Genomic DNA, 27,049 nt, shown 5'->3' with positions numbered 1-27,049 from the left:
GGACTGAAAGATTATTTGTAATAACAGTAACCATGAAACTATAATCAATTGTTGTAAAAACCCATCTGTTTCACTAATGTCCTTTAGGGAAGGAAATCTGCCATCCTTAGCTGGTCTGGCCTTCATGTGACTCCAGATCCACAGCAATGTGGTTGACTCTTAATTGTCCTCTGAAATGGCCCTAGCAAGACACTCAGTTCAAGGGCAATTAAAGATGGGCAACAAATGCTGGCCTTGCCAGCGACACCCACATCCCATAAGAGAATAAAAGAAAAGCCTCTCTGCTCACTATAATTGGACGAGAAGCTAGCAGAGACACCAGATGCCTCATCCACCTCTCACACTGGCAATGCCCTGTTGAGGTCACTGTCATTGTGTAGGCTTGCAGGTCTGAGCACAAGCCCAGAAACCAATCTCTCAATAGAGGATGCCGTGTGTTCAGAGGAGTGGGTAACCACAGTGCTCATGCCCTGCATGGACTCCATTGTACAGACCAGGGTATGCATACCGTCTGGAAACTCTGCCAAATCTCCATGTACTGCCCACTGGACACCTAGCATTTGCCACTTGATGGATGACTTCAGAGGCTCATCATCTGCCTGGCGCTCAACATCTTCCTGGTCTCCAAACCTCCTTTGAGAGTCAGAGTCCTGTTAACTGTCAGTCTCAGAGAAGCTCAGGCAATTGTGAAGTGCAGTACCCAGTCTGTGCTACTGTCTGGACAGATGCACTCAACGCCGCCAAGGTGCCAGTATCTGAAGTGGTGCAAGGCAAGGATATGATGCAACAGCATCCAAGGAACCCTTCTCCACCAAGGTCAGTGGAGGACCATCTGGATCTTGGGTTGGTCTGGAAGATGCTCCAGCACCTAGATGGAAATCAATGGTGAGTATACATGAGCATTAAAGAAGCACACTAAGTAACTATTGAAGTATCCTACACTTGGGTATGGTGCACTTCACAAATGCAGGATATCAAAAGACCAGTCACAATAAGCTTGCATTTTCTACTCCTGAGCCCTTCGTATCTCATGCATCTCCCACCCTGTTGAAAGTGTATCCCATTCACTCTCACCCTCCATAGAAAACCCCTTCTCTCCTCGACCAGCAGATCTCGTCCCCTGCTTGCATGCCATCTCCAGCATGTCCTTCTCTATCAGCATCAGTACTGCCAGATTTGGAACTCCACCACCTGTACGGTTGCACTCCTGCACATTGCACTTTCTCTCCTGTGAAGACAAAAGCACATTAATGAGTCCCTATTCTATGTGGCTGAAGTAAATATGCTCCTTCCCAACATCACTCATCCATGTGCAGATCTGTTGCCTTCTAGGTGTGCCTGCCATCCTACCCAGTCCTAAACAGCTTTGCTGGACACAGATTTCCTTTGTCACTAGAGCTGCTTGTTGTGTACCATCTTCCAGTCCCCCCAAATGCATGCCCACCTATCGGCATTCATTCAAAATGCCAAATGGCTTCCTTTCTCATCCTTACAGAGCAAAGAAAGTTTTCTGACACCGCACTCAGGTCCAAAGCGCAGCCCCATGACTGCTCACTATTGCTATCACCTCTCTCCAGGCTTTTTCGCTTAGCTGTAGAGGCTTCCTCTTCCCAACACCTGGCAGCAATACTTCCCATCGATCACTCACTGCCTGCAGGCAGGACCACAAGCAGTCATTGGAGAAACAAGGGGCTGTGCACGTTCACACATTTCCATTGACATTACCTCAGCTTTGTCCTCTGTCTGCCATATCTCTAATCTCTCAACAAGTTGTTCCTGCCTGTGCTGCAGGATAGCAGGGATTGGCTGTCACTGAAGAAGGTGCTGCAACTGCACACAATTCCACAATTATTGGTCCAGTCTCCCCAACGTCACTGCACAATACTGGTGGTCCTTTTAAACTCCTCTCCCGCAGCAATCTCAATGGAAGGACTCACCTTGCACTCCGCCACCACCTCCCCCATGACAGCTCTGGCACTGTCAGCAAACGCTTTTCCTGCTGGCCAACCATCCGCTTCTGGGCCCGTCAATCCGACACATATACTGAGTGTAATATTCAGGCCCAGGTAACAGCCTGGGTTATTCAAGGGTCGCGGACAACAGCTCATGCCGTGAGTTTACTATGGGACATGGTGAGGAGGCAGGCCCCAAGTCTTCCTCCACTGGAACACAGATCAAACCCTGGTGTTATTGGTATTATTCTGAACCACACATTAGTTGTCTTAGTTAACCCAGCCTCTGTAAATTCAGCTCTAATCTTATTAATAACACATTTCTTAAATTCCACAGTACAGCCACATAAGGAAACATCAAGATAAAAGCAAAATACTGCAGATGCTGGAAAACTGAAATAAAAACATAAAACACTGGAAAAACTCAGCAGGTCTGACAGCATCTGTGGAGAGAGAAACAGAGTTAATGTTTCGAGTCTGTATGACTCTTCTTCAGATGCTGCCAGACCTGCTGAGTTTTTCCAGCATTCTCTGTTTTTATTTATGAAATCATCAATATGCATCATGAAGATGCATTTAAAGATTTTCTTTATGGTACCAATAAAACAGTGTAGAATCTACTTTTGGTTGAACACAACCTAGTTTCATTAAAGTAGATCTTACTGAAAAACGCCATTTCATCATTAAGGCCATAGATACGTTTGTTTAGTTTCTATGGTTTTCATTTAGCAAATACTGCCTCTTTGGGTGGTTTCAGGAAGACTTCTTTCTGAAACATATTGCCCTGCCAAAACATGGCTTTTATGTTAACTTGTCTACACTTCCATGAGTATGTGGCCAAAAGAGCTAAAAATATTTTTATAATTACTTTTCCAGCTGTGGGAGAATCCATTCTAACATTCACTCTAACATCGTTATCACCCAGTCGCTCTTCAAATCCCCTAACAACTAGCATCACTTTAGCCTTAAGTCCCATCTGCATGGAATTTTCAGTATAAATTCACCCATGTGAAACAACTGGCTAACTCTTATGTGGTACCTCAGAATAAACTCCAAACTCCCTCCAACTATCCAATTCTCTTTGCTTTGCCTCTTTTATTAGATTATCCTCAAGTATATTGACAGCCACCAAAACTTTACAATCATGAGGATTTCTGCTTCTAGTTCCGTTCCCAGGTTGTGGTCTTTATTTCATTGTGCAATCTATTCAAGCTACGACCTCTACTTGCACTTCAATGTCTGGCAGGTTCATAGCTCAAGATCTCCCTCTTGTATTATCAGAAAGCCTTTCTCTGGTATGTGATTGTTTTCCGATGTAAGAGTCACTTGCGGATCCACTAATTGTGGTAGTTGGTGGGTAAAACGGCAATTTACCTGCCGGCTGCGATGGTGGGTTTTCATGCTGTATTGTCCCTAACCTGTCATATTACTTATGCTTTCCCAGGAAACACGCCGTTTCTATTGTGGGCAGGCTTTCCTTTGTCTGCTACTCCATCATCTCGCCGCTTCACTATGCTGGGTGTCATATTTAAAGTCCAGTCGTGCGTGTACATCTCAGTGTTTCCAGCTCATGACTATTGCAGGGAAGATGTCCAAGAGAGGCAAAAAGACTGCCGTCCCCAGGTTTAATGACGTGTCACTGGAATGCCACTTGGATGCCATGGAGGCCTGCCGTCATGTCCTCTACCCCTTCTCAGGCCGCAGGATGGGTAGTGGCATCAGCAATCCAGCATGGCAGGTGGTGGCAGCGGCAGTCAGTTACAATGCTGCACAGAAGAGGTTGACTATCCAATGCGGATAGAGGATAAATGATCTCATCCTTGCAGCCAGGGTATGGCAACCATCTCATCACTCTAAACTCACACACTCAAGCCCATCACACATTCACTGGCATCTCACTCACTGCCAGCTCAAGGGACATCACCACTCATTCTCACACACATACCCTCACATGTCCATCTGGCCTCGTCTCCTTTGGAGACTGCCTCCTCAGCACTCACCATCCTGAGGCCACTTGCACAGGTGAACAGGTGCCCCCCCACACATCCTGGGATACCCTCCTTCCCCAGTACAGGTCTCGTCCTGCAGCCTATTCCCCTGCCTGAGGTCACTTCTCCCCCTTCCCCAAGCAAGACATTGCCCTGCAGCAATTGAAAAGTCACCCACATATGGCTGATCTGGTAGGGAGAGACCTGCCATGAGCCCTCCTAAAAGTGATGTGGTGCTGTCTGTGAAGCCTGGAGCTGATGACTGTGAGTGCTGACCGAAGCAAGGTAGGCAAACGAACCTTGAAGTCCCGAGTGAAGTGCAGTCCGCCAGGTGCATGTCACTTATATACTGTTATGAATCATGTTGGCTGTTTTCCCACCAACGTGGGCGGATGATCCAATGGGAGGATGAATCCGGTGGGCTGGCCTAATGGTGATATGCTGATGTATTACAATGAGGTTCCCGACTCTTCCCCACTCTTACACCCCATTCTGCCAAGCCATGAGCCTCTCTTCTTGGCCATCATCCTCACTTAACCAATATTAAAACATTCCAGTAGCTTTTCCTGCATGTCCCACAGTCCCCTCTATTAACTAGATCCACCTGGAAATATGTCACCCGAGTACCCAATCTGGATAATTGACTGGTGGATGTGATAGCACTGTCATATGTGCCATGATCAATCATATTATCACCATCTGGCTCTTGATCTCGGCATTCTGTTCCTCGGGATATTCATCACAAAAACATGAGCATTTGAGTTACAAGGTGTCTTGTTTACTTGTATAAGTTCTCACATTTCAAGGTTTTGTAATTAATTCTGATTAATCATGAGGAATGAACCATAAGTGTTTGATTGCCATGTTTGGTAAGTTCTGTCTTACCATCATGACCTAATACCATACCAGAGCCTTTTCATTCCCTATGGCCGTCTCTTTCATAATACACCAAATTTCCTTAATTAAATTCTGTGTCAGATACTGTTATACAATACCTCAGAGCTTTCCAAATTTTCTCCAAGTTGGCAGCCTTGATCAAAGCCCATCTCTGTGTATATAAAATATCTAAAGGTGCAGAAAGATAGAACTAATTATAGTGCCTTCTAGGGCAGGAGGACTAGGGCAGAGAGGCAATTTGGGGATGCTCCACAGTTGAATTGATAGGGTCTATATCCACCAACCATCTGGAGCAAATTCTTTGCATGAACCACCCATGCTAGGACAGTTGTCAATTGGGAGTCTGTTAATCAGTTAAAATCTTATATAACTTACATCAATCCCCACATGATTCCTTTCATAGAGTTCATTGCTAAAAGAACTTCCAACTGTTGTATCTGTGACCGTGATGTCCATGCTTTTACACATCTCTGAACTCATCATCAGCAAATTCCTCTCCATTATCAGTCAGAAATTTCACTGGTGTCCCAAGTTCAGTCCCCTTCCATTTCTCTAAGATTTTGTCTATAATAACACTTTTGTCCTCACTAAGAAAGACTAAATATGGTTACCAGGTCCACAAAATGTATAATGAAACTATTTTTGTCTTTGTCCCATACCCTTTGATCTATGGAAACTATCTCATTAAATTGACATGCCAATGGAAGGCTTACAGTCTTATGTGGCTACATCCTCCAATACTTTTTACAGATTTCATACTTCTCACTGGTCTCTTCTATTAGCCTTGTATTTTCTTCATCAATTAATCTGAATCTATTAGCAGAATTTTAAATATTTGACAAGTAGGATGAGCAAATTTTCAATGTAACTTTAAGATCATTTACTTTTTTTCTCCTTTTGATTTTTATCCTCTGAGGTATCTCAGATATTGTTAAGGGGATACAATAATGTCCTGACTGGGTAAATTGCAGATCAACAGACTTATTAAAAATAATTACCTTATCATGGTCCATGTTGAGTTTCATTCGTGTCTTTTCACTGGCTTACTCAACAGCTTAAATATCTCACTAGAGATTACATCATTATGTATAAAATGGCTTACTCTAGCTATTTTACATGGAATTACAACTTTCCTTAGTGACCTCAACGTGCTGTCATCACCAAGCCTAAGCAAGTATTACTTTTATATCCTTTAAACTTGCAATGATCCCCACTATTTAGTGAATAAGATTTTAACCAATCTGTCCCACATGCTGTTGAAGTATGTACAATTAAAGGAGTCTGCATCTAACCTATTCATCACATGGCAAAAACTCCTTGTGACCAGTATAATTTGTTTAGGTTCATTATTAATTTCATCTTTTTTCTCCAAGTTCTCTTATCATGTCTCACTTTGAGGGCTCCAAATGCCTTGAGCAGTTCATTGCATAACATTTCATTTCACACCTGAAACACCCACTAACTGTTCATCAGGAATTCTTGGAACTACATACATCAATTATTGTTCTAATTTTGTCTTCTGCTGCAATAGCCAGATCTGCTAAAGGTGCTTTAATCCTCATTCTGCCTGTCTTTAATCCTTCCATTGCATTGACACCAATGTCCACTTCTGGATTATTTCAAAATCTGGCAGTCATTGAGACTTCTATTCTTTCTGTCATCACAAAATTTCCCATTTATTCTTTGAAGGCTGAAGGAAATGATTTCCCCAGGAGTTTTATAAGGCAGCAGACATCTGAACCAACAGAGTTTCCCTCCAAGAGAACCAAATAACAGTTGGAAACAGTTACCTGTCCATACAAGACACCTTAGCACATTCGTAATTTAAACACTACCACCAATCCAGGGATCCTCAAATTGTATAATAGCATGATGAAATTCAGTCCATTAATATCCATGATTTAATCTTCCATCGAAAGCCCATCTGTTTTCTATCAAAGTCTGAGCATGCCTTATAAGCATTTAACAGATCATCTTTCTTGTAGATGTTATGCAGAACTCTAATAGAAAGTCCAAAGTTTCATCACTAAGCATATGACAGGAATCCATCTCACAAAATACTTCACTTCTGCTTTTACTTCTTGTAGGAAGCAACAACGCCAAAGCCATACCTTGTTTTCTCTTTGGTTGGGATATAACACATTCCTCTTCATTCTTCCACTGGTCATATGGTTCAGTCTCCAAGAACATTGGAGGATTATCATACCCCAATAATGTATATTTACTTTCTGTCATTTCCCACAATGGCCACTAGGATTTTATTTTTTGCCTAAACGATTTTCTTAATTTCCAACATTCACCTTTCAGCAACCATTCTCTGCCACCATGTTATAGTGCAGGTGGCCAGGCAACGAAGGCTAGAACTGGAGCCAATTTTTACATACACATCTCCTAAGTGCACCTCCTAAACTAACCACCACAGTTTCATTCTGTTCCTCTTTATTATCCCATTTTGTCAAAAAACCTCTGTGAAAATGTCCATAACTAATTACTTCGATAGCGGCTTCAGCTGGCATCAGTTTTGATGATCTGTTATCGTGATCTTCTTGCTTCACGGTCAGATTCCAAAAGTGTGAGCACATCTCCCTCACAGACCTTTTCGATGGTTCGATTGCTGTCATCCATAAATTCCACACGGACCTAAGTACACTGTCCCTGGGATCCTGTCCTTCCAAGAACTTTAGTAACCCGGGCCAGTGCATGTTTGGGGGGAGAGGGACTGATTACAGTGAGTGTTTGTGGGGAGAGGGACTGATTACAGTGCATGCTGGGGGGAGAAGGACTGATTACAGTGCATGTTTGGGGGGAGGGGGCTGATTACAATGCATGTTTGGGGGAGGGGACTGATTACAGTGCGTGCTGGGGGGAGGGGGCTGATTACAGTGCGTGCTGGAGGAGGGGGCTGATTGCAGTGCGTGCTGGGGGGGCTGTTGCAGTGCGTGCCACGGGAGGGGGCTGATTGCAGTGCGTGCTAGGGGGAGGGGACTGATTACAGTGCGTGCTTGGGGGAGGGGGCTGATTACAGTGCGTGCTAGGGGTAGGGGGCTGATTCCAGTGTGTGTTAGGGGAGGGGGCTGATTGCAATGCATGGTGGGGGGAGGGCGCCTATTACAGTGCATGTTTGGGGGGAGAGGGACTGATTACAGTGTATGCTGGGGGTAGAGGGCTGATTACAGTGCGTGTTTGGCGGCAGAGGGACTGATTACAGTGTGTGCTGGAGGGACGGGGCTGATTACAGTGCGTGTTTGGGGGGAGGGGCCTGATTACAGAATCCACAACAAAACGGCAACCTCTGGGAATATAAATATTATTTTTTGTCATTTGAAATCCTTAGTAGAAAATTAACGTGTATTTGACCCACCTCACATTAAAATCAATGAGGTAAAGATGGCCTTTAGAGAACCTAGGTATGATGGTGCACTAGATTGTAGCTTTTATAAGTTTTGAGGCATAAAACCCTTTTAATTAAACTATCTAGGTTCCAAATTCTTAATTCATAACAGTGGGGCCTTCAGTGCGCCAAGACCTAACAAGGTACGATTGACCAGTAATTATGAGTCAAGTAAAATTTATTAAGCAAGATATTAGACATTCTTAACAAAGAGCAATGAAGACAGTTTGAAAGTTTCTTATCCCTTGATAGTCTTTCTTCTTCTGTCCCTGAAGCAATGTTGAACTGTATCTCAGAAGAACTACACCACAGAAGCAATGGTGAAATTATACCAATGAAGACGCTGAGTTCTCTACTTTTGTCCTTATGTTCAACAACCTCTGGTTCTGAATTAGGAAATAGTCTGAATTAGGAAATAGTCTGAATTAGCCCTTTTCATTGGCTAAGAATGCAAGTCATCTGATGTCACTCAACCTCTGTAATTAGAGTCATGTAAGCTGAGACAAATCTCCCGTTCCCTGGGCCTTCGGAGGCTACATTCCATTGCAAACAAATAATACATCCTTGTAGATATGGATTGCAGTTCTACAAACAGTGCTACATTCCCTAGTACAAACCATTGCAATGATTCACATAAACAGACCAAGCCATTCATGCAGATTAAATGCAAGACATGGGCCTGGATCTTCCAAGGAGCAGCAATCAATATCAGATTGTCGCTCTGCTCGAGCTTTCCCTGATTTGATGCTGCTCCACATTTTTTGCTGTATCTTCTGAGCCTGGCTTTACCAGAAACGTGGAGCATCATGTCCCTCAGAGAGCTCCTTCTCAGCAGAGTAGAGTCGGGGAAGACAGGACATGTCACTATTTTACAGCACTAGCTGCCGTACGGTAAGTTTTAAGGCCCAGTTTGAATGTTAGTAAATGAATGTTAGTGAATGGATGTTAGTGGATGGATGAATGGGATGAATGAGTCAATAACTAGGGTGGTAAGGTGAGTAAGAGGGTAAATGGGTAGGGTGGGTGAAGTAAGTGGGTAGGTGGATAGGGTGGGTGAGATGACAGATGGCTGAGATGGTAAGTAGGTAGGGTAGTAGGTGGATAGGGTAGCAGATGGATGATGTGGTAGGTGGATGAGATGGCAAGTGGTTGAGGTGGTAGTTGGATCTGGTGAGTAGTCAAGTGGTTGGGGGTTCAGACGTTACTTTTTTTTCTGTCTAATATTTCCTTGGTAACTATTCAGGTAGATAAATTAGAACTGTCCAAAATCTCTGACTTTAACTCTGAGTTGGAGACATTCGCAGTGGGTCCTGGGGAGCAGGGGAATTGTTCATCAGAAGCTGAAACTTCCTGGGCAATTCCCATGTAAGTCAGCGTGTCAGGAGTTCCACAGGGTTCCGACACATATTTCCTTCATAGGTGTGGTCTCTGATGACCCAGGGACAGGAAGATTTGCGCGATGATGTCTTCATGAAATATAGACGTCTTCATACTATAGATATAGTTAATAGGTCAAGGTATTAGCAAACCTAATTCTAAATCAAACCCAGAGTTTTGTCTATCTAGTATTGTTTTAGGGTTGCCGAGTTGTACTATTAATGATAGAGTTGACCAGCAGACATTCTTAGGTGGAAACTTTAAGTTTTTTACAATATATTCAGCAGCATTTATATGTGTGCTTTCAACTCCAACTCTATCTCTACACTGACTGCTGAGGTAGCCCACACTACTCTCCTTTTGGTTACTACAGATCATGTGATCTTCATTAACACATATTATTCTTAAAGGTACATTACACACTAAATAAAACCATAATTACCACAAGTACTAATATAAAGAAGCCATGTTGAACTCAAGCTGTTGGCCAAAGCTTTTGCTTATTTCTTCAAGGCCAACAGTGTAATTATGGCAGATATTAAACCCAGACATTTTGGCACCTATAAGGTCATTAGTTTATTAAGACGAGCAGTTTCTTGCAAGCAGCTGCTTTCTTGTTCTCAGGCTGCATTTAACTGTTTAATTGTCTCACTCCACAGACAAACTAACCCATTAAAAAATGGCTAAGGTAAAATCCTAAAATGTTAGTTCAAACTGACATAGAATCCTAAAAATTAGTAGAATTATCAAAATCTTACAGATCAGTAATGGTGAATGCAAATGCGAACATCACTACTTCATGACCAAGGTCCATAAATTGGAGTGGCTTAGATGAAGTTATGGATTGGTGAGTGAATAAAATATTAACATTTTTATAAAGTACCTTGAAAACACAGATCTTCATATTTATATGATGTATTATATATTGATCTATAATACAGAACTGTAATAATTATATACTGAATGTTACTATGCTGCTTTATTGTTGTTTATGTTGATGCTTGGGGTCATGTTAATTTTCAAGTGTTAAAATGGGGTTATATTGAAAAATAGTTTGGGAAGCACTGTCCTCAGAATACCTGTGTGACATGGTTGAACATTGGCACCCTCAGTGATGGAATGGGTACCGACTGGGATAAGGCCACACAGAAAACCAAAGTTTAAATGGTGGAACTGCAACTGAATGGAAGTACAGCATCTTGGAGTCAGCTCGGGAGATCTTAGCAGGGAGACTTGATGTTTTGTCATCTGTGGGCAGTGTGGTCGTGTCAGCTGCTTGACTAAAAGTACATGCTGTACAAGGAAAATTTTGGATAGAATATGAACATTGAAATATGTTGATATTAAAGATAAATTTGAACTTTGGGCTACTTACCTACAACTGTGTACATGCAGCAGAATTACAAGCCTGACCAAAAATAGTAACTCATAGATTCACAAGAGAACTCATTAGGTCTAAAAATAAATTGGCATGCTCAATCTGATGCTGCAAGTCAATAAATCACATTTGCAGAAAGTTAGTTCAATTGATCTATTTTTTTAATCCGGTGACCAATTTTGTTATTTTTCATGGCTATTATATTTCGTTTTATTCCTCATTTGCCTCATTGAGATATGGCTCATTGTTGAGTTAGTTAGCTGCCTTCAAGAAACACTCCTTTTCATTCTCATAATGGACTTTTTGTCCTTGTAATGGTTGGTGTCACTGTCTACCAACAGACATTCTGGCCCCAATATTTACCCATAATTTCTCAAACATACTGCTGACATTAACCACAAGGTGTTTTTTAAAACTTTTTAGCAGGTTTCCTGCCTTGTCCTGTCCGAATGGCAGATGGGTTACCTGTTGGGCATGAAAACAGCCAGGTAGTGGATGACAGGTAAATAAGTGAGTGTGGGGCTGAGGTGGGTGAGGGGTGATTTGGAGTTTGTGGGGAGTCTGAATTCAAGGGGGAAGGGGAAGGCAGAGATCATTGGGAAGTGGAGTCAGAGATTTGGTTCAGTGGGTTGCAGCAGACGGAGATCAGGCGGTGAGTCAGAGGTCACGCATGTTGGAGTTTGGAGGGGGAATCAGAAATGGGGGGAAGATGCTGGAGATTGGGGGCATTTCTGGAGGGAGTCAGACATCAGAGGGTTGGGGACGCTGGAACTCGGAGGTGGAGGGAACTGGGGGCAGTCAGAGAGCGGGGGAGTGTGGGGATTCGGATGTCAGGGAGGTGGATGCTTGAGATTCTGGGAGGAGTTGGAGATCAGCGGGGATGATGCTGGAGTCAGGGGAAGGGGGTCGTTGATGCTGGAGATTGTGGGAATGAGTTGAGTTGGAGATCAAGTGTTTCTGGTGTAGTTAGAGACTGGAGTGTTGTGCTATGGGGGGGTTGGGGATTGAGGGGGTGATGGGTTGACCTATCACTGAGTCTATTAGCTTGTTGAGTGAGTGAGAAATATTCTTGCTCCTTCTGGCCCACAACATGTGCTTTAAAGACACTTACCTTGTTGATCCAGCCCTTCTTGCCTCCTTTTATGTGCTAGGATACCCAAGCTCTGGAGAATCCAGCCTCCATGGATTAGAAATAAAAATCCTATTAAAATGGAGGCATGCAGACTCCTTAAAGCATTCACTGATCAATCCACCTCCTGAGAGCAGATTGGTTGTCCGAGTCCCAATATGTAGCCTGCCTCTGTTGATATCCAAAGTAGGTGTGGTGTGGTTGGGTTTAAGGTTTGAAAAGGTTCACTTCCCAACCACACCAAATCCACCCATCTCCAGAGGTTAAAATTCCTCCCATGTGTGGGCAGTCCCAAAAACTGCAAGTTCCCTTCTGGTGATTTTTTGAATGGAGAATACTGTCCAAAGACATCTCTCTTTGAATGGTAACATCTACGTCATTTAACTGCAAATAACTATTTTAATCTAATTTCTGTGTTTTGCTCCCCATTTGTGACATCCTTCTTCTGTTCTCTGCTTGAAGGCAAATCCTTGGTGATTATTTACCAAACTACAGCAAAGTGCTGTGATTTTTGTACTATGGGTAGGGTGAGGAGGCAGGCACCAAGTCTACTTCAGCCAGAACAGGGTTCAAACCCCATGCAGTTGGCATTAATCTGATCCATAAAATAGCCATCTAGCTAACTGAACTAATCAGCACCCCCATTTGTGACATTTTGAAAGGGAAATTTACAATTTCTCCATGCCTCCCAAATCCATGCCCATCTTTCCTGGAACTCCATGTTTGAATCCCTTCAATCAGATTTCTGCCCCTGCCACAGAACCAAAAAGCCTCTTATCAAAGTCACAAATCACATGCTATGTGACAAAGGTAAACTATCCCTCCTTGTCCTTCTTGATCTGCCTGCAGCCTTTAACATGGTTGATCACATCATCCTTCTCCAATGCCTCTCTACTGTCATCTAGCTGAACGAGACTGCACTTGCCTGGTTCTATTCTTATCCACCTAATCGTATCCAGAATTTCAGTTGCAATGGCTTTTCTATCTGTTTCTCCATCGCTACCTCTGGTGACCCCCAAGGATCTATCCTTGGTTCCTTCCTATTTCTCATCTACATCTTCCCCACAGTAACATCATCCAAAAACACTACATCAATTTCCACGTGTATGTTGACAACATCCAGCTCTAACTCACCCCCACCTTTCTCAATGCCACCATCTCTAACTTGTCAGGCAGCTTATCTGACATTCAGTACTGAATAAACAGGAATTCCTCCAACTAAATATTGGGACAACCATGGCCATTGTCTTTGGTCCCTACCACAAGCTCTGTTCCCGAGCCACTGACTCCATTCCTCTCCCTGGCAACTGTGTGGGGCTGAATCTTGTAACCCTGGGCCTGAATTTTTCAGTCGGTGGGCGGACTTGGCGGGAGTGGGCGGGGCGGTCGCAAAGCTGACCACTGCCCGTGATCAGCTCCGCACCACCATTTTACGTGGGTGAGCCAATTAAGGCCCACCCAGTATAACGTGCGGCCGGTAGGACTCAGCACTACCTGTGCGGGCGGGGGGAGGAGGGAGAGTCAAGGACAGCCCTCTTTTGCGCTTTTGAAATAAATAAATAAATGGATTGAAAATTTAATTAAATTTGTCCCCTCATTACTGTGTCACATGGGATGGGACATGTTTTTATATTTCATAAAAAATGTTATTTAATTCATAAAAGCTTTAGGAAATCTCATCCCGCTTGTGGATGAGGTTTCCTAAAAAATGTGAAGGCCGCTTGGCCTTTTCGCCTGCCCGCCAACCTTAAATAACGACCTTAATTATTTTCTTAATGGCCTTAATAGACTGTTTAAATATCGGTGGGCGCGCAACCGACCCTGGCGCGCAACTGCCGAACGAAACATCGCGTTGGGAAACATGCCCAATGTCATCGCGTGTCATTTGGCATACCAGTGTGTTGAGCCCACTTCCATGGCAACTGAAAAATTCAGGCCCCGGTGTCATATTTCACTGTGAGATGAGCTTCCGACCACATTTCCACACCATCACTATGAACACCTATCTCCTCAATATTAAAGTTCTCATTCTTGCTTTCACTTCCTCCATGGCCTTACCATTCTGATCTCTGTAATCATATCCAGCCGTACAGCCATCCAAGATATCTGCTCTTCTCCAATAAGTGCTTTACATCTGCCTTTACCAAATAAGAAGATGTTGCCCAAGTCATAGTGCGAGAGGAGGTAGTTGAGACACTGAATGGGCTAAAAATTGATAAAGAAGAGGTATTAGAAAGATTGGCTGTGCTTAAAATTGACATGTCACAAGCATTGGATGATGTGCATCCAAGGATACTGAGGGAAGTAAGGGTGGAAAAGCACTGGCCATAATCTTCCAATCCTCTTTAGATACAGGGATGATGCCTAAGGACTAGGGAATTGCAAATATTTGATCCTTGTTCAAAAACGTTTGTAAGGAAAAACACAGTAACTACAAGTCAGTCAGTGTTGGTGTGGGAAGGATTTTAGAAATGATAATCCAGAGCGGTAGTCTCTCTACCTCTGTGCCAGAGGCTTGGGTTCACTCCCACTTCAGGACTTGATGATTACAGAAGGTGTGTTCATAACCTGGCCAAACAGGTTGATGATCAGCCTGTAAATCTTTCCACAACACCTGATAGCAGGCAGTAAGAGTGGGGGTCTCATGGTCAGTCATTCTGAACAAGGCAACAGCAAACCACTGCAATACTTTGTCAAGCATAATCATGGACCAATCCAGTGGGACTCCATGGCTGCCAATGCCCTCTCAGGGCATAGTATCTGAAAGAGGAAGGATCCTTGACATAATTAACAGCCATTCGGTCAAATGTATTAAGGAAAGCAGCACAGATTTGTTTAAGGCAAATTGTTACATGCAGGTTACGGGAAAAAAGCAGGAGAATGGCACTGAGTCATAATGCTATTCGGACAGCCAGTGCAGACACGATGGGCCGAATGGCCTCCTTCTGCACCATAACAATTCTGTGATTCTGTAATTGAGTTCTTTGAGGTAACAGGGAGGGTTGATGAGAATAGCGTGACGGATGTGGTGCACTTCCAAAAGGCATTTGATAGAATGTGACGTGATAGGCATGTCAACAATGCCAAAGCCTGTGGAATAAAATGGACAGTGGCATCACAGATATGAAGTTGACAGGAAACAGAGAGTAGGACTAAAGGCATACAGGTGTGTTCCCCAGGTGTCGGTCCTAGGGCCACTGCTTTCCTTAATGGGCAGCATTTTCCCCCCGTTGGGGGGGGGGGTGTGTGGAGCAGGCACGGGTGGGTGGTTTCCTGATTGGTGCCCCCAGTTGGGGGCACACCGCCATTTTGCATGGGCGGGTCAATTAAGGCCCACCCAGCGTGACACCCGATCAGAAGCACTGAGTGCTCCCTGTGCGGGCGGGGAGGGAATTCCCTGAGCCAGGAGTGTGCATGCGTGTGAAAAATAGCACAGATCTCCCTGAGGCAAAGTGCCGACTCAGGGAGATCGATTGAAGTTATAAAAGATTTTTAAAGGTTGGAAAAAATTTTCCTGACATGTCCCTGCTCATGTGACACTGTCACATGAGCTGGGACATGTCCACTACTTTTATTTAAAAATATTCCAAAAATTTTAAATCCTTCATGAAACCTCATCCCACCCGTGGATGAGGTTTCATGTCTTTTTGGAAGGCTGCCTGGGCTCTTCACCTGCCCGACAACCTTAAGGGTGGATGGGCAGGTCCATTAATCATTTCAATTACTTTTTTAATGGCCTCAACAGGCCATTGACAAGTCGGCTGCGCACCTGCTGAACTGAAAATCTAAGTGATGCGGGGAGACTTTGGGATGCATGCCTGACATCACCCCGCGTCACTTTACCCATCAGCGAGCCGGTCCCGTCCCTGCTCACCAACTGAAAAAAGCTGCTCAATGTGTATTTATGACCTAAACTCGGGTGTGCAGGGCACAATTTCAAAATTTCCTGTTGACACCAAACTTGGAAGTATTGTGAACGATGAGGAAAATAGTGATAGACTTGAAGAGGACATAGACAGGCTGGTGGAATGGGCAGACATGTGGCAGATGAAATTTAATGTAGAGATCTGTGAAGTGGTGCATTTTGGTAGGAAGAATGAGGAGAGGCAATAGAAAATAAAGGATTCAATACTAAAAGGGGTGCAGAAGCAGAGATCTGGAGGTATACTCTTTTCTGTGAGTACCTAGAAACAAATAACAAACTAATGAGCAAATTTACAGCCCCTGAATGGGGCAATGCAACAAAAAGACAAAACTTTAAAGGAAACTTATCAATATAAAGTAAAATAGTGTTCCTGGGGCTAATGATGCACTCCAGCCCCTGCAGCACCCACCAGCTGCAGAAGGCCTCAACTGTATTGGTGGACACCGCAAGCTCCCACTCCAGGGACACCCTGGTGCACACTTAGTTGCGGAAGAGCGGCATGACTGTCAGGTCGAATGAACCCTCCACAGCCCGCTGCCTGGACCTGTTAATGGCCACCTTGGCCAGGCCCAGGAGTAGACCAACAACGACGCCCTCCAAACTGCCCCCACACTGCCACTGCACTGGGTGGCCAAAGACAGGAGCTTGGGGCAGAAGTGCAAACAAATCCTGAGGAGCATCCCCTGCAAAAAGTGGAACAGGGGATGCAACCTCACACAACCTACGTAAACATGGAACATGGACTCCTCGAAGCTGTAGAAAAGACAAGCGGCATGAGAGTCCGTGAACCACCTTAACTTTTTATTGCATGGGACTGCTGCATGCAGCAACTTCCACGCCAAATCTCCAATGGTAAAAGGCATGTATCCCATGTAGTGAGGAGCTGGAGGTATATATGCACAAATCATTGAAGGTGACAGAGCAGGTTTAGAAAGTGGTTAATAAGGCAGAAAGAATCATGGGCTTTACAAATTGGAGCACAGAATACAAAAGCAAAGAAGTTATGGTGAACTTTTCTCGGTCTCAACCACAGTATTGTGTCCAATTCTAGGCACCACACTTTAGGAAGGATGATTGGAGAAATTGCTGAAAATATTTACAAGAATGGTTCTAGGGGTGAGAGATTTCAATTACATGAGGAGATTTCATTTATGTGGAGGGATTAGAAAAGCTAGAGCTGTTCTCCTTAGAGAAGAGAAGGTTGAGAAAAGATTTGATAAGATCATAAGAAATAAGAACAGGAGTAGTCCATTCAGTCCATTGAAACTGCTCCACCATTCAATAAGATCATGGCTGATAGATGTGTTCAAAATTATGAGCGGCCTAGAGAAAATTGATACAAAGAAATTATTCCCATTGGCTAAAGGGTCAAGAGCCAGAGGACACTGATTTAAAGTGATTGGCAAAACATACGAACATACAAAATAGGAGCAGAAGTAGTTCATTCTGCCTCCTTCAGCCTGCTCCGCTATTCAATAAGATCATGGCTGATCTGTTTGTGTTTGGAATTCCACATTCCCATTTACCCTGATAACCTTTGATTCACTTGCCTAACAAGAATCTATATACATCTGCCTTAAAAATATTCAATGACTATGCCTCCGTCGCCTTCTGAGGCAGAGTCCCAAGTCACACAACCCTCTGAGAGAAAAAAATTCCCCTCATCTCTGTCCTAAAAGGGTAACCCCTAATTTTAAAACAGTACACCCTAATTCTGAACTCACCCATCAGAGAAAACATGCTTTCACATCTGCCTTGTCAATACCGTTCAGGATCTTATATACTTCAATCAAGTCACCCCTCACTCTTCTAAACTCCAGTGGAAACAAATCCAGTCTGTCTAACCTTTCCTCATAAGACAACAACCCGTTCATTTCAGATATCAATCTACTGAACATCCTCTGAACCACCTCCAACGCATTTACATCCTTCCTTAAATAAGACCAAAACTGCATGTAATTTTTAAGATGTGGTCTCCCCAAAGCCCTGTATAACTGAAGCATAACATCCTTACTTTTATGCTCAATTCCTCTCGTAATAAAGGATAGCGTTCTATTAGCCTTCTTAATTGCTTGCTGTATTTACATAATAACTTTTTGTGACTCATTCACTAGAACATCTAGATCCCTCTGCACCTCGGAATTCGGCAATCATTCTCCATTTAAGTAATACTCTGCTTTTTTATTCTTTCTGCCAAAGTGAACAACTTCACATTTTCCCACATTATACTCCATCTGCCTGATTTTTGCCCACTCATTCAATCTATCTATAGCTGTCTGCAATTTCCTTATGTCCTCTTCACAGCATATTTTCCTACCTATTTTGTGTCATTTGAAAATTTAGCTATCCTGCCTTCGCTCCCCTCGTCTAACTCATTGGTTTAAATTGTAAACAGGTGAGGCCCCAGTACAGATTCCTGCGGGACTCCACTCATCACATCGTACGAATCAGAAAAAGACCCATTTATACATACTTTCTGTTTTCTGCCAGCTAGCCAATCTTCTATCCACACTAATGTTACCTCCAACACCATGAACATTCATTTTCTGAGATAACCTTTGATGTGACCCTTTTCAAATGATTTCTGGAAATTCAAGTACAGCACATCTACAGGCTCCCCTTTATCCACAGTGCATGTTACTACTTCAAAAACTCTGATAAAACCACGCTGACTCTATCTGATTACCTTCAGTGTTTCTAAGTGCCCAGTTATAACCTCCTTAATGATCGATTCTAACAACTTCCCCACAATAGCCATCAAGCTAACAGGCCTATAGTTCCCTGTTTTCTGCCTCCCTCCATTCTTGAATAGAGGGATTATATTTGCCACTTTCCAGTCTTTCCAGATCTAACGAATTTTGGGAAATTAACACCAGCACATTGACTACTACATTGGGCACCTCTTTTAAGACCCTATGTTGAAATTCATCTGAGCCATGAGACACGTTAGCCCACAGTTCTATCAGTTTGCTTGTTATGGCACAGCTGATGGTAAATGCTGAGTTGTTCAAATCCCAAAGGGAAACTTGAAACAACTGGCACAACTTGTTTTGCAGTGTGTATAAATTTTGAGATATGTGCCTTGAATTCAGTAGTAATAAAATCACCAAGTTTTGTAGGTTTTACAAATTAGATTAAACATTTATTAATAAGAGAAGTGATTTTAAATGCTTACATAGATCTACAAATTACTATTATGATAACTTCTAAATCCCCTAATCAATCTAACTCCCAGATATACTTTCGTTAAGGCAACAGTAAGACACTTAGATTTGAAAAGACCCAGGCAAAGAAACATGATACCCTGGACAAGTTGAATTCAAAGTGACTTCAGTCCCTGGAGGCAGCAGTTTGGTACATACAGGCTGCAGGCTTTTCACACCTGTTGGATCTTAAACTACAACCCTTACAAACAGTGTTCTTTCCTTTATACATATTTTCCTTTTTGAATGCAATTCCCATTGTTTCACAATGGGCAGAATTTTGCCCTTGGCATGCGGGATTGGTGGAGGCAGTTGGGAAGCCGACCGCCACCCGCGATCAGCAGTGCACCACGATTTTATGCTGGCATTTAAGGCCTGCCCAGCATGATACGTGGCTTGTGAATGAGCTAGAATGGGTGGGCGGGGGCAGGGGCATGATGTCCACTGGGCCCAATGGTGACCTAATGGCTGATTCAAAAGTAGCCTTGGTAACCCTTGGAAGGCTGCCATGAAAGGGCGCTGATGATGCAGCAGGCAGGAGGGCAGGTCAGTGGTGCAGTTGGCCCTGCATTTCTCAGATGAGTGTGTCGCAACCCTCCTGGAGAAGGCGGCAGCCAGGAGAGAAACCATTGTCCCCAGACACCGGAGGAGGAAGACCCCACCTCACCAAAGGAAGAGGTGGTATCCAGGGTCAGCAGCCACAATGTGGTGAGGCACACATGGGCGCAGTGCCAGAAGCACGTCAACAATCTGCTGCGATCGGGAAGGGTGAGTACCGTGTTGGCATGGGTCACTTTGCAGAACAGTTAAAAGTTGCCAATCCTCCTGTGGACCTCAGAGGTGTTAGAGTGTGAGTGGCAAATGTCAATGAGGCAGGAGTTAGCCAAGGGGGTGAGCCCTGGCTGCTTGGACTGTGTATTTTGCAGCTCCAGGGTCACAAATGTGCTGAGCCCAGCGAGGTGTTCCTCAGGTGGGGTTGGCCAGGCTGTAATGGCACTACAGGTAGAGAGTGGGCTAATCAATGATCCTCTATCCTTTCAGGAGAAAACATCCCATAACAATGTTGAGAGGTTGCAAGCTGGTGAGGGACCTCCACACCTCCTCACCCTCATGTGCTATGAGCAGAAGGCCCTGGAGCTGGAGAGCCACCATGCACCTCGGTCAAGCGGCCACTGTGAGGTTGGGGTGCTGGAGGGGGGTAAGAATGCCATTCACTGAGGGGAGAATGTTGGTTATTGCAACCATTCTAGTGTTGTCTCTATATTGATGTGAGCCTTGAACCTGGAATTGCCATTGATAATGGAAAGACGAGGGCACCCTGATGCACATCTCTGTCTCACCAGGGTGCCCGATATGCACAGTAACAGAGCCATGACTTAAATTAATGACATGTCCTTCTTGTCCCTTTTAGGCTCACCAGCAGTTCGTTATGAGGAGCCTAAAGAGCCATCCCGACCCCTGAGGACCACCATGCTCACCACACATCTGCGTCACACCCTCTCTGTCAAGCAGGCACCAACGCAAATACCAGGACCTCGGTGGGCATAACATCGCCGTGTAGGCTATTGGTGCTCATTGATGAGGGCACTTCACACTCGCTTGAGGTGCAGGCAGAGGCAGAGAGTGCCCAGGATGTCAGCAGTCAGAGGACTGCTGGGGATCAGGACAATGCTCAGCCGATGGCTGATGATGGGCCTCTGGAGTTGTCCATGAGGCAGCAGATGCTGGAAGTCTAGCAGGGTGTGTGGGAGGATCTGGCAGAGATATATGAGGGAATGTGTGTCATGGTGTCCATTGTGGAGAAGTCCCTGTGGAGCATAAGCACTGAGTTGACCCTCATGGCTGAGCGCACTGCCTCCTCCATGGACAGAGTTGTCATTCTTGTGGAGAGGCTTCTCCAGGGAGTCAATCAGGGGTTCCTGGGGTTGCGCTTGGACCTGTGAGGCCTCACATCAGCAATTACCTCAGCTAGTCAGTGTCAGTGTGGGAGATGGATTGGGCATCCAGTATCCCAGCTAAGTACCCAACCATCAGTGGTAAGCAGAGAGATCCAATGCGACCTCAAATGGTGCATGAGCTGCCTGTCATCCCTGTGGGCTCCTCTCAGGGCATTCCGGATGATGGCAGCAGCTCCCCCGCCCCTCTGACAGTGACCGTGGCATCTGATGAGGCTGTAGCGACTGGGGAGATGCCAGCTGTGGCACTGGCTGCTCCTTCTCGGGCAGAGCCAGCATAGGCTCCACTGGCCAGAGGACTCCCACCAAGGTTATCAAGGTTAACAAGACAGCAGAGTGAGCAGGCTGTCTCCAATGCCAGTGCCAGTGAGGGGGAAGAACCTGGACATAGTGTCCGCAAATGTAAATGTAAAGCATCTTAAGCACAAGACGGACTTATCACGGGTAATATTTTGTTTCCCCATTTTTCTTCACATTTTGTAATGGTGTGATTGAAAACATCGGTTAATATTAATTTCAGCTGTGTTTCAAATTCACAATTAAGTGAAATGCTATTTTATGCTATTGGCCTCTGTGTGCTTCATTTGTTCTATAGGTGCAGGGTAGGCCATTACGTAATGAACATGTGTCTCCAGAAGCTTTATTGCAAAGGCACAGTGTACGTTGTTGACCAAGGAATTGGTCCTGTCAGGGATCGATTATGGAGCCTGCAACCCTGGCATGTGGTGGTGGTTCTTATTTGGTAGGCCAGCTGAAGGAGGGTTGGATCAAAGTGTCCTGGGTGTCCCTGCCTCCCTGGAGGTTACCCAGGTCAGCATTCTCCTCAAGTGCTCGTCCTCAGGCTCATCTGTTGTCTGTGTAGCTGTGTCAAGATCTTCTTCCTCTACTTCATCCCCCCTTGCCAGTGCCAGATTGTGGAGAAAGCAGCATGCAACTACTATCAGTGACACACGATCTGAGGGGTATTGGAGTGCACCCCCTGAATAGTCCAGGCATCGGAGCACATCTTGGGAAGACCTGTGGTTCTATCTACCACAGCCCTTGTGGAGCATGGCTGCTGTTGTAACGTTGCTCGGCCTGTCCTTGGATGGTGGAGAGGCATCATGAGCCACCTTCTGAGGGGATAGCCCTTGTCACCCAGCAGCCATCCATCCAGTCGGGCTGGAGCACTGAAGATCCTCAGCATCTGGGAGTGTCTCAGAGTGTAAGTGTCATGGAAGCTGCCTGGGTACCTTGCACAGACTTGCAGAAGCTGCATCCTGTGATCACACATTATCTGCACGTACATGGAGTGGAAGCCCTTCCTGTTGACGAAGGCACCGGGCTCATCTACTGGTGTCTTGAAGGCCACATGTGTGCAGTCTATTGCACCCTGGACGCGGGGGAAGCCAGGAATCACTGAAAACCCTATGGCTCACTCAGCCTGGCGGGCCTCGTCCGTATGGTAATGAATGAAAGTCGATGCAGGCCTGAACAGAGCTCCTGTCACCAGCTTGACGCAACTGTGGACAGCTGATTGGGAGACGCCACAAAGATCCCCTACTAACCTCTGGAAAGAGCCAGAGACATAGAAGTTGAGGGCCACTGTGACCTTCAGCGCCACTGGCATGGGGTGTCCACCCACATAGTTGGAGCTGATCTCTGACAGATGACAAGATGTCTCCCTTGAGAGACAGAGCCTCCTTTGACATTGCATCTCAGACATATTGAGGTAGCTGCATTGCCACCTGTAAACTCTGGTGGCAAGATAATGGCGTCTTCTGCAGCCCCTTCCGCCTTGGACTTTCTGATGGCCCAGCACCGATTGTGCCTGCGCCTCTCCTCCCACACGTCACTTCCCTGGAAGCTGTATGGGGACACCTTACCCCTTCTGGCCCTCTCCTCCTCAGAGGAGGAGGTGCCTCCAGCAGAGACCGCAATCCCCATTCCCAGGGTAAGGGAAGGCTGTCTGATACCTGGAAGGGCCCACGTGGTCTGAATCCTCTGGGGGCCTGGAAAACAACATTGCGTCCTGAACTGAAGCCTCAAAATTCTCTGAATGCAGCTCTGAAGTGAGACAAAAAGTCATGTTCACAGAAACAACCAGCAGCAAGTGATATCCTAAACTCCTCACTACTCGCATTGACAAAGCCACTGACCCTTCTTATCCTGCCCATGGATGATAATTGTGGCCTGACTGCCTGCCCATTTTGCCTGTGGGACGGCCTAAAAATCACACGGGCTATGTAAAGTCGGAGACAATTGGTTTCTTAAGGGCCTTAACTGGCATCTTATTTAATGGCAGGCACGCCTCCATCTCCATCGTGCGTCTGCCTAGCGAAATATCGTGAGAGCACACATTGACGTCAGCACGCTCGGCCTTCGTCAATGCGCTTGATTTAATGCTCGAGTGGGTTGGGCGCACGCCAAATTCAGCCCTATGTCTTTTGAACTTCACCTGTCTACTAATAAAAAATCCATCATAGTATCAATTCCACCAGTAATCTTTGGGAAAAATAAGTAAATACACTATTTCTTACTACTCCTGCTGGCTAGGTATACATTATACCCCCTCCTTTGAATTCAAGCCTCGATAGTTTGTTTAAAAATGAAAATGTTCCCTTGGCACCTATGGACAGAATTTTCTGCCCATTGGGTGGGCAGAGCAAGAGCGGCCATGGGTGGGCGCAGACCTGATTGGCGCACGCGATTGGGTCCACGGCACCATTTTGCGCGGGTGTGCCAATTAAGGCCTGCCCGGCATATTTACTGACCCCTGTGAATAGCGGGAGTGTGCGGTCTGCGGCGGGCGTGCACAGACCGCTGGGTCCAATGGCGACCCCACAGTCTGTTTAAAGGAAGGCCGGGCAGCCTCCTGTAGGCTGCTCACAATTGTCACGTCCAGGTCACACCGCAGGAGGACGGCTGAGTAGAGCACGCTGGAAGGAAGGCCACAGGAGCAGGGCAGGCTGCAGGGAAGGCCAGCAAGGGGTCAATGCGCCCCTCGCTTTTCTGATGACTACCTTGCTGCCCTCCTCGAGGAGGTGGCAGCACAGCGGGAGGTGTTGGTCCCCCAGGATGGGAGGAGGAGGCCCCCCCACATGACCAAACGTGCCTGGGAGGAGGTGGCGGAGGTAGTGAGCTCCCGCGACGTGGTGCAGCGCACCTGGATCCAGTGTCGTAAGCACTTCAATGACTTGTTGAGCTCTGGCAGGGTGAGCACCATGTTGGTGTTGGGCATTTAACCCAGCAGGTAGCCTTAGCCTTTGAGACTCCTCCCACGCCCCAAGTCTTCCTGTTGTGACTGCATTGAATCATGTTGGACATTTCTCGTACGCTGGGTGGGCAAGCAGATAATGCCTATGCTTACATCAGCCTCAGTGGTTCATGAGGAGATGAGTTCTCCCCCACGCCATGTGTTGCTCTTAGTCACACATGACTAGTCCAGGGGCAACCTGCAGGAGATGCAGCTAGGCACATACTCAGAACTCCAACACATGTCCTGTTCACGGTGATGAGATGGTGGAAGGGGAGCCTCAATGTGCCGTGGCCAAGAGCCATCAGCTGCCCTCGACGCTGCACGTGGTTGCGTCTCCTTGCTATGGGAGCAAAGACCATGTGTTTCCCAAAGTGATGTATGCAGAATGTGTCCAAGGTGGCCACTTTGGTGGGGGGGTGGGGGGGGGGGGCGGCGGGGGATGGGGTGGTTGTTGGGAGCAGGCGTACTATCTTTGTGTGACTGATCAGCAGTAGCGGGGAGAGGAGGCACTGGAGGCCTGATATGGACCACTGTGGTTGGGGTGTGGTGTGCGTGTGCAGAGTCCATGTGCGATTAGCCACAATGAATGATCTTCTCTGTTTTTCAGGAGAAGAATGCTCATAATATGTCTGAGCGTTTGTGGACTGGAGGCGGCCAGGCTCACTTCATGATGTTAAGCTGCTTTGAACAGGAGGCCCTGGAGCTCAAGAGGCGCCATGCAGGCTCGCCTCCATCTCCATCATGCGTCTGCCTAGCGAAATATCGTGAGAGCACACATTGACGTCAGCACGCTCGGCCTTCGTCAATGCGCTTGATTTAATGCTCGAGTGGGTTGGGCGCACGCCAATTTCAGCCTATGTCTTTTGAACTTCACCTGTCTACTATTAAAAAATCCATCATAGTATCAATTCCACCAGTAATCTTTGGGAAAAATAAGTAAATACACTATTTCTTACTACTCCTGTTGGCTAGGTATACATTACACCCTTTGAATTCAAGCCTCGATAGTTTGTTTAAAAATGAAAATGTGCCCTTGGCACCTATGGACAGAATTTTCTGCCCATTGGGTGGGCAGAGCAAGAGCGGCCATGGGTGGGCGCAGACCTGATTGGCGCACGCGATTGGGTCCACGGCACCATTTTGTGCGGGTGTGCCAATTAAGGCCCGCCCGGCATATTTACTGACCCCTGTGAATAGCGGGAGTGTGCGGTCTGCGGCGGGCGTGCACAGACCGCTGGGTCCAATGGCGACCCCACAGTCTGTTTAAAGGAAGGCCGGGCAGCCTCCTGTAGGCTGCTTACAATTGTCACGTCCAGGTCACACCGCAGGAGGACGGCTGAGTAGAGCACGCTGGAGGGAAGGCCACAGGAGCAGGGCAGGCTGCAGGGTAGGCCAGCAAGGGGTCAATGCGCCCCTCGCTTTTCTGATGACTGCCTTACTGCCCTCCTCGAGGAGGTGGCAGCACAGCGGGAGGTGTTGGTCCCCCAGGATGGGAGGAGGAGGCCCCCCCACATGTCAGACACCACAAAGATCATCCACCGAGCTCTGGAAGGAGCCAGAGGCATAGAAGTTTAGGGCAAGTGTGATGCAGCAGCTGCCTGTTGTATCTGCGGGCTCCTCTCACAGCGCTCCGGATGAGGGCAACAGCTGCTCCGCCCCTCTCCCAGTGACCGCTTCATTGGGTGAGGCTGTGACGACTGGGGTGATGCCAGCTGTGCAACTGACAGATCCCTCCCAGGCGAGGCCAGTACAGGCTCCACGGGCCAGAGGACAACCACCAAGGTTATCGAGGCCAAAGGGCAGCAGAGTCAGCAGACTGTCTCAGATGCCACTCTGAGCGATGGGCCAGCACCAAGACATAGCACCTGTAAACTAAAGCATGAGGCACCTTAGGCACACCATGAGTTTCTCACTGGTGCTTTTGTGTTGGCCCGAGATTAGGTCTTTATAATTTTTTTCTGCTTGATTAACATTTTGTTTTGGATTTGTGAGAACATCTGATAGTTAAAATAAAAACCAAATGTGTTACTATGGCTGAGGGTGGCTCCTTTGTTCTGCATTTGTATGTTTAAGGTAAATGTCATGAGCGTTTGTTTGGACATTCAAGTTTATGTCCAAAGCCCTTAGTTCCTGCTGATGACCTGGCAGATTTAGCACTTAGGTGCCGAGTATGGAAGTGCCAGGCAAAGCCGCTCCTGCTGATCCATTTGTGTTGAGCTAACTGAAGGTTTGTTGGATTAAAGCCTCCTGGGTGTCCCTGCCTTCTTGGTGTAGTCCCGGGTCAGTTTTTGGCCCCTCATCATTCCCCTGTGCTTCCTCATCCTCAGAATCAGTGCTGGACTTATCGTGCGCAGCCACATCCATTGCATCAATGTCTTTATCGTCCACTGCGTTCCCCCCTTTCCAGCGCAAGATTGTGGAGAGCATAGCATGCAACCACTATCAGCAACATACGGTCTGGGGGGTACTGGAGCGCACCCCCTGAGCGGTCCAGGCATCGGAAGCGCTTCTTAAGAAGAATGACGGCTCTCTCCACCACAGCTCTTGTGGAGGCGAAGCTCCTATTGTAGCGCTCCTCAGCTTCTGTTCTTGGATGGCAGAGAAGCGTCATGAGCC

This window comes from Carcharodon carcharias, chromosome 11 (genome assembly GCF_017639515.1).
Source record: "Carcharodon carcharias isolate sCarCar2 chromosome 11, sCarCar2.pri, whole genome shotgun sequence".
In the NCBI taxonomy this organism is placed as follows: domain Eukaryota; kingdom Metazoa; phylum Chordata; class Chondrichthyes; order Lamniformes; family Lamnidae; genus Carcharodon; species Carcharodon carcharias.
The sequence above is the reverse complement of the archived record's forward strand: the minus strand, read 5'-3'. Positions refer to the sequence as shown.